This window comes from Hyla sarda, chromosome 8 (genome assembly GCF_029499605.1).
Source record: "Hyla sarda isolate aHylSar1 chromosome 8, aHylSar1.hap1, whole genome shotgun sequence".
Classification (NCBI taxonomy): domain Eukaryota; kingdom Metazoa; phylum Chordata; class Amphibia; order Anura; family Hylidae; genus Hyla; species Hyla sarda.
Window position 1 is genome coordinate 122,249,589 of NC_079196.1, and position 11,017 is coordinate 122,260,605.

At 44.9% G+C, this 11,017-nt stretch overlaps 3 non-coding genes and 1 pseudogene across 3 annotated transcripts; all 4 read right to left on the reverse strand.

Moving 5' to 3' along the window:
- On the reverse strand, positions 1 to 193 carry LOC130285624 (U2 spliceosomal RNA). The gene has a single exon (XR_008847394.1). It is a non-coding gene; the product is annotated as a U2 spliceosomal RNA (small nuclear RNA).
- A 5,881-nt stretch (positions 194 to 6,074) lies between these two features.
- Positions 6,075 to 6,207, reverse strand: LOC130290135 (U2 spliceosomal RNA; annotated as a pseudogene).
- A 2,097-nt stretch (positions 6,208 to 8,304) lies between these two features.
- Positions 8,305 to 8,495, reverse strand: LOC130290169 (U2 spliceosomal RNA). Its single transcript, XR_008847535.1, has one exon. It is a non-coding gene; the product is annotated as a U2 spliceosomal RNA (small nuclear RNA).
- Positions 8,496 to 10,570: 2,075 nt separating this feature from the next.
- Positions 10,571 to 10,761, reverse strand: LOC130285652 (U2 spliceosomal RNA). Its single transcript, XR_008847395.1, has one exon. It is a non-coding gene; the product is annotated as a U2 spliceosomal RNA (small nuclear RNA).
- Positions 10,762 to 11,017: the final 256 nt, after the last annotated feature.

Below are 11,017 nucleotides of genomic sequence, written 5' to 3' on the forward strand. Positions count from 1 at the left end.
GGGTGGTGCACTGTACCCGAAGATACTGCCATATCGGGTCAATGCATAGGGCGACGGAAGCAAGCTTCGAAATCGGCCCCCGTTCTCAAAAATCCATTTAATATATGGTCCCCAGATAGGGGACGTATCAGATATTAAACTGATAAGAACAGATTTTTTTTTTTTTTTTTTTTTTTTTTTATCTAAAGCCGAGGAACGTGCTTTCGATTCACCCAAAGTGCAAGAAAAAGTGCAAACGTGTTACACTAAAAAAACGTGCACAAAGGATGCGGTCTATCGCTAGCCCTTCTCCGATAGGAGAGAGGCCCCCCAACAAACCTTACCCTTCGCCTCCGGACCAAAAGGTACCTGCGAGGTTCCAGGTTCGATGTCCCTTTTCGCCGAAGCTACTAGGGGACCACAAATGCTCCCGGCATCCCCCTTGGCGTTAGCCAAGGTATCTGCCCGCAGAGCCGATTACGGTAGGTACCCTGCCAAGCAGGAGTACCCGGGGTGTTTGCAGGGAGGTGCGGAACCTAATGGCCACACACACCTCCCCTAGACCGCCAGGAGGGACACCCAGAAGGGCTACCGCATCCTGACAAATCCTGTGAACACACAACACGCAAAAAGTGACACAGTGAGACAAAAAAGAAATAAATAAGTGAATGTGTGCAGATATACTGCCCGGACATCCGGCCGGATCTATAAAAATTTCTCTGATCCTAGCCAGAAGGCCGGGAATCAAGAGGTGAGTGCCACAAGGTGAAGAGATTATGGTGCCCGTGCTTCAACTCAGTGAGTCTATCCTCCCAGTGAGTTTCGGCACCTCGGGGTCACCACTCCCCGAGGCACAAAAGTACCTCGGCTCTAGACCCTCTCAGCCTCATGGCGAGACCCGGAGGGAACAGGTCACATCGGGGCAGCCGTCGAGCTGATTCCTCAGAACCAGCCCCGGAAAGCCCTGGTACACCTGCATCCTCCATGCAGCACCCATTCCCACCAGCCCCATACCGGCGTTACGGTACACCGGCATGAAAAACTGATAAGAACAGATTTTTTTTAACTTGGCTACCCCTGAGGGGTATCTTTTTATTTAGAATTCATAACATTTTACAAAGTGCATTACGATTTATAAATATAATTTTTTTTCACTAAAAACAAATTTTGATAATAAAATCACATATAACAATAAAAGTTCACATAAATACAATCATAATACACTTAAAATGGGCACTTGGTGGCTTTACAAAAGGGCGTTCCATTCATTAAAATACCATTTTCTAGCTAGTAAAGGATAATATTTCTTGTCTAATAAAAAGTACTGGTACATATCACTAAAACAAAGAGCTAAAACATCATTCACAGATAAAATCTCATGTTTAAAAAGTAAAATGTTTCTGGCATTCCATAGAGCTGCTTTAACACAGTTTATGATCTTCCATGCCATTGTCTCTTGAGTCCGTATTGGGCATTCCAGACATCCATAAAAAACAGCTGCAGAGTTTAAGTCCTTTATTTCTGTTATCTTCTTCACCAGAGGGAGTATTTTAGTCCATATCCTTTTTGCATAAAAACAAGTCCAGAAAAGGTGGTACACGGTCTCGGGTTCCTGGCAGCCCTCCCTCGGGCATACTGCAGTGTTGGCCATCCTTCTTCGGTGCTGGAATGCCCGGCATGGAAGACACTCGTGTATGCAGCTCCAGGCCAGATCTTTCTGTGAATTAAAAAGATAAATCATATTTGCCATCTTCCATATTTTCCTGCATAAGGACAGCTTAAAACAGTTTTAAACCACCCATTCCTCCTCATAAAAAAACCTGTATTAAAACGGATAAAATATGACCAGTAACTATCCTTAAAAAGTGTGCTAACACACATGCTAAAAAACTTGGTAAAAAGGAATGCCCTGATGTCGGGGAAGTCCTTTCCACCCATACCTTTTGGCATCATGACGATCTCTCTTCTCAATTTTTCACTCTTGGAGCTCCATAAAAAGGTAAAACATGCTTTAATAATTTTATTTAAAATCATTTCGGGGGGTGGAAAGACCATGCCAAGATACAATAAAATGGGTAAAATCACCATCTTTGTAACTAAAACCTTCCCCTCCATCGTTAGCTTTCTCATGTTCCACATACAAATTTTTGTGTTTATTTTTTGAGCCACCAAGTCCCAGCTATTAAAACCATTGTTTGACTCACTGAAGGAGACCCCTAAAATCTGCACAGACTCAGACACAGGAATGGGTAAATCCCTTAAAAACAGTCCTCCTATATTTAAAACACTGCTTTTATTAAAATTTACCTTAAAACCGGAGGCACAACAAAAAAATTCAACTTGCTTTAGGGCTTTTTGAAGCGATGGGGTGTCCCTTCCAAGCACTGCCACATCGTCCATGTACCCCACTACTTTAGCCTCTAGTCCCCCTCCTCCCGGCAGGGGGACCCCTCTTATTTGCTTATCTCTCCTCAAGGTGCATAGTAGAGGCTCAAGCGCACCTATGAAAAGTAGTGGGGACAAAGGACACCCCTGCTTCACTCCGGAATTTAAAATCACATCCTGTGTCTTAAAACCGTTAACTAAAATCTTGCTTGTGCAGTTTTTATAAAAGGCCTTAAGAGACAATAAAAAGCCTTCAGGTATACCCATTTTCTCTAAAACCTTAAAAAGATAAAAATGTGACACTCTGTCAAAAGCCTTCTCGAAGTCTAAGGATAAAATGGCTAGTTTTCCGTTTCTAGACTTTGTGTCACTAATCACATCTTTTAAAAGGTTAAGATTTTCCCATATGCTCCTCCCAGGCACCCCACAGACCTGATTTGAATGGATTATTTTCTCTATTACACTTTTTAATCTATTTGCGCACAGTTTTGCCATCACTTTGTAGTCACAGTTGAGGAGGGTGATTGGTCTCCAGTTCTTTAGATCTGACCGGTCTCCCTTTTTGAACAGCAGGGAGACATCACCCTTCCTCCATGAACCTGGGAGGGCTTTTGTTTTAAATACTTCTGTAAAAAGGGAAAAAAGGTCATCTTTTAAAACACCATAAAAAATGACATAAAACTCAATGGGTATACCGTCAGGACCAGGCACCTTACCGGATTTAAAACTCCTGATCGTCTCTAAAACCTCCTGTTCCGAGATCTCCCTCTGTAAAAGAGACTGGGACACAGGGTCTAAAACATTGGTAATCTCCTTCAATGAGTCATTCATAAAATCAATATCAATATTTTTTGTATTAAAAAGATCCGCATAAAATGAATGTACCCTTTTTAAAATACCCTGTACATCTTTTTCTCCTTGTATATTATCAATTAAAACCTTTTTATCCGTTACTTTCTTAAAAAAGTACCTGGAGCAGGTCTCGTTCTCTTCAAGGTGCTTTATTTTGGATCTGAAAATTATCTCTTTTCCCTTCTGCTCCAGGCACTGTTTTATTTCTTTTTTTAAGTCAGTAATTTCTCTATAAACCTCTATACCATTGTCTCTGAATTTGTACAGGGTTTGCAGACGGGTATTTAGAAGGGAGTAAAACTCACGCTTCTCTTTAGCTCTAGAGATCCCTACTCTAATAAAAAACTCTTTTATTTTTATTTTCATTTTCTCCCACCATATACTGATGGGAGTGTTAGGATCTCTTACCCGTCTGCAGTCCTTGTAGAAGTTGATAAAATCGGATAAAACCTGCGGATCTTCTAAAAGGGATACATTCATCTTCCAGGCATTCCTCCCAGTCTTTTTTCTAAAATCACTCTTCACCTTAAAAGATAAAAGTTTGTGATCAGAAAAAACATTGGTTAAAACATCACACTTAAAAGGCAGTACTTGATAAGAACAGAAGATAAAATCGATCCTGGAGCTGCAGTTTGCATTGCTCCAGGTCACACCGTCTCTTTCTGGTAAAATACTATTGCATTTCTTAAAAACATCAGTAAGTCTAAAATCAATAATCATATTTTTTAACATAGAAGATGTTTTATCATAGTTTCTACTTACTGAATTGGTAAAACGGTGCTCCCCCCTTAAAATACAATTAAAATCGCCTGCTAAAATAAGAGGTTCAGAATCATTGATAAAAAGGGGTAAAATCTCTAACATCCGTGCTCTATCATTTTTATTGGGTGAACCATAAAAATTTAAAAACTGCCATTTAATACCATCAATAAAAGCTTTAACCAATAAAATTCTGCCTGGTAAAATCTCATGAATAAAATCAATAAAAGCATTTCCTTTAAAAAGTATGGCGACCCCTGCTGATCTGGATTCGTTAGATCCAGACCAGACTGATGGACCGTGTACCCAATCTTTTTTATACTTTTCATAATTTAAACTATGCGGGATGCCGCACTCCTGCAGGAAAACCACAGAAGCAGCAAAAATAGACAAGTAGTTAAAAAGGGCAACCCGTTTCGCTCGTGAACTTATACTTCTTACATTCATAGACAATCCGGAAAACTCAGCCATTGGAGATGTAAAAAAAAGGGAGGCTCAGATAACAAACTAAAAACCAGATTGCGCACTGGAGCTCTCGTTACCCCCCACCTCTGACTCTACCGTACACATAGAGGAAGCCGGAGAGGAACCACCATCGCTCGAGCAGCCCCCCTCTTCCAAGACCACAGGTGTATAGACGGAGTACATTGGTAAGAACAGCTTCTGGGCTCCATTCTCTTTTTCGGCGTCCACCTCTTGCCCCTCCATAGGGGTCGGGTGCGTACTTAGGTCCGTTTCCGGGACCTCGGAGATGGTCACCCCTGAAACCTCCTCCTGGCTGGGAGGAGGAGGGGTATCCACCGCTGGGACCTGTGGAGGAGCTTCACTTGGAGCCCCCGTCACAACAGGAACTTCCATCTGCTCCTCCTGGACCACCTCCGAGTCCGGACGCCCTTTGGAGCCCCTTCGTCTTTTCACCTTTGCTACTCCGTCTGGGTTTTCACACTCAGGGGGACCCCGAGCAGGAGGACCTTCCGGGGTGGAATCGGGCACCTCTCGCTCTTCCACCTTCTCTGAGGTATCTGCCCGATCCCCTCTCGCATTTCTCTTCCCCGGCCTCCTCTCATTTGGGGTCCCCCTTTCCACCTGTGCCTCTTTCTCCTGGGGTTCTTTTGGGGGGGCCGTGGTCTCCATCTCACAGCTTACCTCTTCTTGTGGGGGGTGCTCCTCCTCTCTGGCTTTTCCCCAGGCTGGTCTCCGGACGTCTCTCTTGGGTTGCCCTTGCTGTTCTGTGGTTTTTTTTGGTCTGTGGGGACAGAAAGCATACACGTGACCAAAGTGACGGCAAAAATTACATCTCAAACCCTTATCACATTTTTCTGTTTCATGTTGCATGCTTCCACATTTCTTACAGGAACTTTCACAATTTTCCTTTATGTGCCCATAACGTTGGCACCTTCTGCAGAAGTTTGGCATTCCCGCAAAAAAGAGGTCGCCACACACATTGTTTAATTTAAAACGAGCAGGCGGTAATAGTATCCCCCCTGGGAGGGTGGGGTCTTTGTTGCACGTGACTTGATATCGCCATTTTGAGGTCCAGACACCACAGTCGTTCATGATTTTTCCTCTGAACTCCACCTTTTTAAAGTAGGCTGCCAGGTACCCATCGATCTCTCTCTGATTTACAAAAGGGGAGTACATCTTCACGACAATCAACTTGGTTTCATCTAGGACGTGCTCGACAATTTGGATACCCTTAAGCCTCGGATCATCTTGCTTTGGAATTTTCATTACTGCATCTAAGAATACGCCTTCCCCTATGAAAGTGCAGTCGTAGATCCTCCGCTTAGGGTAATCCTGGATGGCCAAAATCTCTCGCTTACGAACATTAAGAATCTTGTCGAGCACGTCCTCTATCACGAACCTCATGCCACGTGCATCCGCCGCATCACCTGTGAGAATGACCCGCACAGTGTGTTTAATCCGGGCATAAGCCGGTACCGAACCAGGATCTAGATCTTCATCCATGGTTCATTCGTGTTTTGGTCTGGTTCTCTCCGCTCCAACCAACCAGCCAATTCGCTCAAACCTCTCTCCACCCAAAGGCTTTGAGAGGCGATCGCAACCCGTTACCCTGGGACTAAGCCCTCTCCCCAATAGCAACAAGTGGGTGAAGCCCAGGCAATAAACCTGGGCGATCCCACAAGGCCGAGGAGAGGGGTACCCGAGTACCTTCTGACCAGATCTCCTGTATTACTACACTTGATCTTAGCCAAAAGGCCGAGAAGCGATAACCGTGAATGGGGCGGGCCCAACAAGGTCCCCTTCATGGGCACTATCACTGCTTGCTGTCAGGGAGGCTGCCAGACAATTTTCCATGCACACTCTGGGCTGGGGGGCAGTCAACCACCAGTACACACAGCAGAACCTAAACCCATACCATTATTGCTAAGCAGCAAGACAGGGGCCCATTGCACTCCCACGGGGCCTTTTTAAATGCAATCCATAACCCGGATTTGCCAGGAACCCTTCTTACTCCTCCTACTTGCATGTGACACTGGGCTTAGGATCTGCATAGGAAACACACACACAAGCACACACCTACCTTTGTTGCCTGCAGATGCCTCCTTGGCTGTCCCCAAACGGTATCAAACCAACACCCACGGGAAGCTGTAAGCATAGAGGACATGCCTGCACCCCATTGGACTTACCTGTGTGGGTTAAATCCGGGTTATTTGACAACCTATGGCGGTGATGGTTCTGCTCAGGCAGAGCAGTGCTGATGCTCCTCATAAAGCTGTCGCTGCTGTGAAGGTTCTAGGTGACATCACAAATCCCTATGGTTACATACACAACAAAGCTGGGTTGTTGTTGTTTACACTCTGCAAGGCCTGTGGAAGTGAGTGACATCATAGCACTGTAGTTCTGAGGGTTCTAGATGGATGCAACAATCTCCTGTTGCTTCTATGAAGGCCATAATAGACGACATCACCAAACAGCTCCATAGTCACATACACAGCAAAGGAGAGATGTTGTTTACACCTAGTGATGTCAGTGGTATTGAGTGACATCACAGCACAGTGCTAAGGCTCCTGGGCCTGGACACAGCAGCGGCTGCAATATCTCAACGGAGAATACGTTTATATATATATGTGTGTGTGTGCGCGTATATATATATATATATATATATATATATATATATATATATATATATATATTCTCCGCCGAAATCACTTTTAAACCCATTTCCACCTTTTTTTCCCTTCTCTTCCTCTTACTTTTTTTTCACGTTTTTTTACGTTTTTCTCCTTTTCGCCTCTTTTCTGGGCGTATTATTCTTCTTTTTCTTCTTTTTTTTTCGTCTAATGCATACCCCATCAGTGCAGCAATGCTTATTCAATACCGCCAGCAGATGGAGACACTGGGGGATAATTTTCTAAGGATTTATACTGATTTTTCCTGTCTGAATTTGTCGCACAGAAAGTTGCAGGCCAATTATGTGTGACATTTCTGCGACTTTAGCTTCTAGAGCATTTTTACAACATTATACATAGGTGCTGAATACATAAAAAGCGACTGTTCAGCGACAGACAAGTCGCATCGGCTGAAAGTAGGCCAGAATGTCAGTCCATGTTGGAGCAGGTTTAGATACAGTCTAAAGCATAGATCTCAAAGTCTGTGCACAGAATTTAGCAAGGGCCTCGCACCTTCTGATGCATCAGGTAGGTGGCACAATAGCATAGCCTAACCCTCTGTACTTTGGTCTATATTGATGCGGGACATAGACAGCCAGCTGATGACCAATCCATTAGTGCAATGGATGGCTGGAAGCATTTGTCTTTGCCTTTGCAATACCACAGAAGCAATGCATGGTCAATGTACAGCAATGACACACCTGTGTGAACAGCCAGTAGACCCCCCCCATGTTATGTTACATAGTTACATAGTTAGTACGGTCGAAAAAAGACATATGTCCATCAAGTTCAACCAGGGAATTAAGGGGTAGCGGTGTGGCGCGATATTGGGGAAGGGATGAGATTTTATATTTCTTCATAAGCATTAATCTTATTTTGTCAATTAGGAACATTCAGCACCCACCCGCTATCAAGGCAGCTGCCTATCATGTCATGCCCTACCTGCACAGGTGTGCTGGCTACTCAAATGATCCAATTAAGGAGGCCATTTAGTCAGCAGCAGCAGAAGTCCTGTGCCTGGACGCTCCAACAGCGGCCAGACACAAGCAGAAGCAGAAGCAGCAGAAGCAGCAGCAGCACCACCTTTTGTTTTTTGGCTGCAGCAGCAGCAGCAAGGCCCACAGGGCTGGCTAGCTGGCTAGCCAGCAAGCAGGTAGCAATGAAAGTAGGAATCTTTCTTTTTAACCCTGTAAGGGGGTGGTGCACTGTACCCGAAGATACTGCCATATCGGGTCAATGCATAGGGCGACGGAAGCAAGCTTCGAAATCGGCCCCCGTTCTCAAAAATCCATTTAATATATGGTCCCCAGATAGGGGACGTATCAGATATTAAACTGATAAGAACAGATACTACACTTGATCTTAGCCAAAAGGCCGAGAAGCGATAACCGTGAAAGGGGCGGGCCCAACAAGGTCCCCTTCATGGGCACTATCACTGCTTGCTGTCAGGGAGGCTGCCAGACAATTTTCCATGCACACTCTGGGCTGGGGGGCAGTCAACCACCAGTACACACAGCAGAACCTAAACCCATACCATTATTGCTAAGCAGCAAGACAGGGGCCCATTGCACTCCCACGGGGCCTTTTTAAATGCAATCCATAACCCGGATTTGCCAGGAACCCTTCTTACTCCTCCTACTTGCATGTGACACTGGGCTTAGGATCTGCATAGGAAACACACACACAAGCATACACCTACCTTTGTTGCCTGCAGATGCCTCCTTGGCTGTCCCCAAACGGTATCAAACCAACACCCACGGGAAGCTGTAAGCATAGAGGACATGCCTGCACCCCATTGGACTTACCTGTGTGGGTTAAATCCGGGTTATTTGACAACCTATGGCGGTGATGGTTCTGCTCAGGCAGAGCAGTGCTGATGCTCCTCATAAAGCTGTCGCTGCTGTGAAGGTTCTAGGTGACATCACAAATCCCTATGGTTACATACACAACAAAGCTGGGTTGTTGTTGTTTACACTCTGCAAGGCCTGTGGAAGTGAGTGACATCATAGCACTGTAGTTCTGAGGGTTCTAGATGGATGCAACAATCTCCTGTTGCTTCTATGAAGGCCATAATAGACGACATCACCAAACAGCTCCATAGTCACATACACAGCAAAGGAGAGATGTTGTTTACACCTAGTGATGTCAGTGGTATTGAGTGACATCACAGCACAGTGCTAAGGCTCCTGGGCCTGGACACAGCAGCGGCTGCAATATCTCAACGGAGAATACGTTTATATATATGTGTGTGTGTGCGCGTATATATATATATATATATATATATATATATATATATTTCTCCGCCGAAATCACTTTTAAACCCATTTCCACCTTTTTTTCCCTTCTCTTCCTCTTACTTTTTTTTCACGTTTTTTTACGTTTTTCTCCTTTTCGCCTCTTTTCTGGGCGTATTATTCTTCTTTTTCTTCTTTTTTTTCGTCTAATGCATACCCCATCAGTGCAGCAATGCTTATTCAATACCGCCAGCAGATGGAGACACTGGGGGATAATTTTCTAAGGATTTATACTGATTTTTCCTGTCTGAATTTGTCGCACAGAAAGTTGCAGGCCAAATATGTGTGACATTTCTGCGACTTTAGCTTCTAGAGCATTTTTACAACATTATACATAGGTGCTGAATACATAAAAAGCGACTGTTCAGCGACAGACAAGTCGCATCGGCTGAAAGTAGGCCAGAATGTCAGTCCATGTTGGAGCAGGTTTAGATACAGTCTAAAGCATAGATCTCAAAGTCTGTGCACAGAATTTAGCAAGGGCCTCGCACCTTCTGATGCATCAGGTAGGTGGCACAATAGCATAGCCTAACCCTCTGTACTTTGGTCTATATTGATGCGGGACATAGACAGCCAGCTGATGACCAATCCATTAGTGCAATGGATGGCTGGAAGCATTTGTCTTTGCCTTTGCAATACCACAGAAGCAATGCATGGTCAATGTACAGCAATGACACACCTGTGTGAACAGCCAGTAGACCCCCCCCATGTTATGTTACATAGTTACATAGTTAGTACGGTCGAAAAAAGACATATGTCCATCAAGTTCAACCAGGGAATTAAGGGGTAGCGGTGTGGCGCGATATTGGGGAAGGGATGAGATTTTATATTTCTTCATAAGCATTAATCTTATTTTGTCAATTAGGAACATTCAGCACCCACCCGCTATCAAGGCAGCTGCCTATCATGTCATGCCCTACCTGCACAGGTGTGCTGGCTACTCAAATGATCCAATTAAGGAGGCCATTTAGTCAGCAGCAGCAGAAGTCCTGTGCCTGGACGCTCCAACAGCGGCCAGACACAAGCAGAAGCAGCAGAAGCAGCAGCAGCACCACCTTTTGTTTTTTGGCTGCAGCAGCAGCAGCAAGGCCCACAGGGCTGGCTAGCTGGCTAGCCAGCAAGCAGGTAGCAATGAAAGTAGGAATCTTTCTTTTTAACCCTGTAAGGGGGTGGTGCACTGTACCCGAAGATACTGCCATATCGGGTCAATGCATAGGGCGACGGAAGCAAGCTTCGAAATCGGCCCCCGTTCTCAAAAATCCATTTAATATATGGTCCCCAGATAGGGGACGTATCAGATATTAAACTGATAAGAACAGATACTACACTTGATCTTAGCCAAAAGGCCGAGAAGCGATAACCGTGAAAGGGGCGGGCCCAACAAGGTCCCCTTCATGGGCACTATCACTGCTTGCTGTCAGGGAGGCTGCCAGACAATTTTCCATGCACACTCTGGGCTGGGGGGCAGTCAACCACCAGTACACACAGCAGAACCTAAACCCATACCATTATTGCTAAGCAGCAAGACAGGGGCCCATTGCACTCCCACGGGGCCTTTTTAAATGCAATCCATAACCCGGATTTGCCAGGAACCCTTCTTACTCCTCCTACTTG